The following is a 2,646-nucleotide window of genomic DNA, read 5'->3' on the forward strand; positions in this document are numbered from 1 at the left end:
ACCAATCAGATCCTACAATAGCCAGATAACTCCAGGAGGGCTTCAGCAGACTTCAATCAAGTCAGAAGCCCATTGCATGGAATGGGGCTTTTATTTTTGGTGGCAAAATTAACGTAAACTTAAAATTTGCCAGTTTGTCACCATCTTTTTTTTCTTCTTTCCCTTTTTTTTTTTTTTTGGTACTGGGGATTGAACCCAGGGCACTTAACCACTGAGCCACATCCCCAGCCCTTTTAAGTATTTTATTTTATTTAAAGACAGTGTTAGGGTTAGGGCTGATATTTGCTTAGGGCCTCACTAAATTGCTGAGGCTGACCTTCACCTTGAGATCCTTCTGTCTCAGCCTCCTGAGCGGCAGGGATTCCAGGATGCACCATACCGCCCGACTCATTGTCACCATCTTTAAGCGCCCGGTACAGTGGCATTGAGTACACCCCTCTTTGTGCCGCCATCGCTGCCATCCATCTCCAGAACTCTTTTCCTCTTGCTAAGTGGAAACTCAGTTCCCTTAGTGGCAAGCTGTGGTCTCCACTCTGCCCCAGCCCCTGCAACCCCGATTCTCAGGTGGATCTTTGCTAGGCAGGCTCGTCCGGCCTCAGGTGTGGTGTGTGGTCCCACTATTGACTCAGACACAGGACAAGAGAACCTCTGGAGTAGGGTGTGGAAATCTGAATTTATCAAGCTTACCAGATAGATAGGAAGGACAGGGTAAAAGAGAAGCCAAAACATCACCTCAATGACATGGGCGTGTGTGAATGCATGTCACAGCCTGTGGGGGCGAAGCCGCAGGAAGGCAATTATCCTGGTACTGCTGTCTGAGAAGTCCAATCAGTGTTGGGCAGAGATGGATTCACCCCAGAGCTGCTGAGGCTCAAACCTGGGGCCCCTCAGGAGCACAGACATGGAGTAACAGATGTTCCGGGGTGGAGGGGAGACCAGGCACGACACCAGGAAGAATTCCCATGGAATTTTGGGTGTCTGGTAAATTGCTCAAAGAGAAACCAAACGGATGGGACGTGCATCTCCAAGTACCACCCATTTTATATGACATGTTTCTTTCATTCTGAATATTCATTTTCACCCTTAGGAGTTTATAGCCATCAAAAATCAGTCCCCTGGATCTGCCTTTGAGTTTTGAGGTCTGGGGTGGTTCTTGATTTTTTTCTTTTTTTAAGTCTGGCCTCGAACTCCTGGGCTCATGAGAGCCTCCTGCTTCAGCCTCCCGACTGCTCAGGACTGCAGGTGCGCGCCACCCACAGGCTGGTTCTTTGTCCTATGTTCCCTGAGATTTATTTAAAAAAATCCTAATATACCGAACACCAAGATGACCGGCTCTGCTCTGGGCTCACTCTCCACAACCGGAGCAGCAGCGAGCACGTATTCTGTTTGGAATTTTCTTGCTTTACCGCCGGACTCCTGGGCCAGGGAACCCCTCATTCACGCAACCGGGTTCTGCGATCGGCGGTCCCGCCCCTGCTCCCTGCTGCCCCCCAGTGGAACTCGGGCGGCAGCACCGCGCGCGCAGGGCGTGTCGTCCGGCGCCTTTCTCACGCTCCGGAAACCATTCTTCACGTTTTATTGGAGCTGCTCTAAGCGCCTGGGGCCTTGCCAGGGCCTCCGAGAACCCTGAGTGAAACTTGTTACTCACTGGGAACCCCCGGTGGGTGGCTGCCTTCTCCCCGACATCACATGCCCAGGCAGCTCTCCGAAAGGGCGGTTCAGCCTCAGGGACACGCTCCCTGAGGCACACTCTGCTCCCCAGACACAGCCACATTCTAGGGACCCACATAAGAACTAAAGCGGGGAGGGGGGGTGCAGCTCAGCGGCAGAACGCTTGCTTTGCCTGCACCAGGCCCAGGACTCCATCCCCAGCTCCAGGGGAAATAAGCCTGTGGCTGGATCTGTTCTCCAGGACAGCTCTGCCAACCTGTATGTTTCTGGAAAGTAAATTTGCAAAATAAACAACTAAATAAAAAGTGAAAAGTCAATACGGGCTTGATGTGGTGGGGTGTGCCTGGGCAGAGGCTTCCAGACCCCTGAGGAGGGCAAGACCACCCCTGGACCCTGGCCAAGACCACTGACCTTTTCCACTCTGCCAATCTAGCTGTGGCCATAAACTGGTATAGGTGTTGGGCATGAGGTGAGAAGGCCCTCTTTGCCACTGTCACCTCCAGAGGGGAGATCCCAAAGGGAGGGCTTAGGGGATGCCACAAGGCCTCGGGTTCTCCCGATTTTTCAGCAGATTCATAGGTTCATTCTGCTCCTGTCCCAGGTGAACCAGCAGGAGACTGACCTGCAGGAGACTCCATGCACAGGTTGGCAGCAAAACCTGTAAATGCCTGCGGGAGGATTTCTCCTTAGCAACCCAGTCTTTAGCCTCACACCCATAGAGATGGGACTTGACCTCTCCCAAATACCTGGTGCCAGAGGAGCAGGTGGGGACCTGTCTCCTCAGGAGTACATGTTTCAGCAAGATGAGTTCCCAGACACCTCAGTGCTCTGACTGTCCTTGGGTCACAGAATCATTTCACCCACTGGTTTCATGAGAGAGAGAGAGAGAGAGAGAGACAGACAGACAGACAGACAGACATGGGGGCCTTTCCTTCAGATGAGATGTGGGGATCTTAAAATGCCCTGTGAGCTCCA

At 52.4% G+C, this 2,646-nt stretch overlaps 1 long non-coding RNA gene across 1 annotated transcript; it reads right to left on the bottom strand.

Annotated features, from left to right (window-relative positions):
* Positions 1-654: 654 nt before the first annotated feature.
* Positions 655-2,640, bottom strand: LOC125614969. The gene is made up of 2 exons (XR_007345539.1): positions 2,083-2,640; positions 655-1,937 (listed from the first exon to the last, which is right to left on the bottom strand). It is a non-coding gene; the product is annotated as an uncharacterized LOC125614969 (long non-coding RNA).
* Between the last annotated feature and the right edge of the window lie 6 nt (positions 2,641-2,646).

The sequence above is a fragment of the Marmota marmota genome, unplaced genomic scaffold, assembly GCF_001458135.2.
Source record: "Marmota marmota marmota unplaced genomic scaffold, marMar, whole genome shotgun sequence".
In the NCBI taxonomy this organism is placed as follows: Eukaryota; Metazoa; Chordata; class Mammalia; order Rodentia; family Sciuridae; genus Marmota; species Marmota marmota.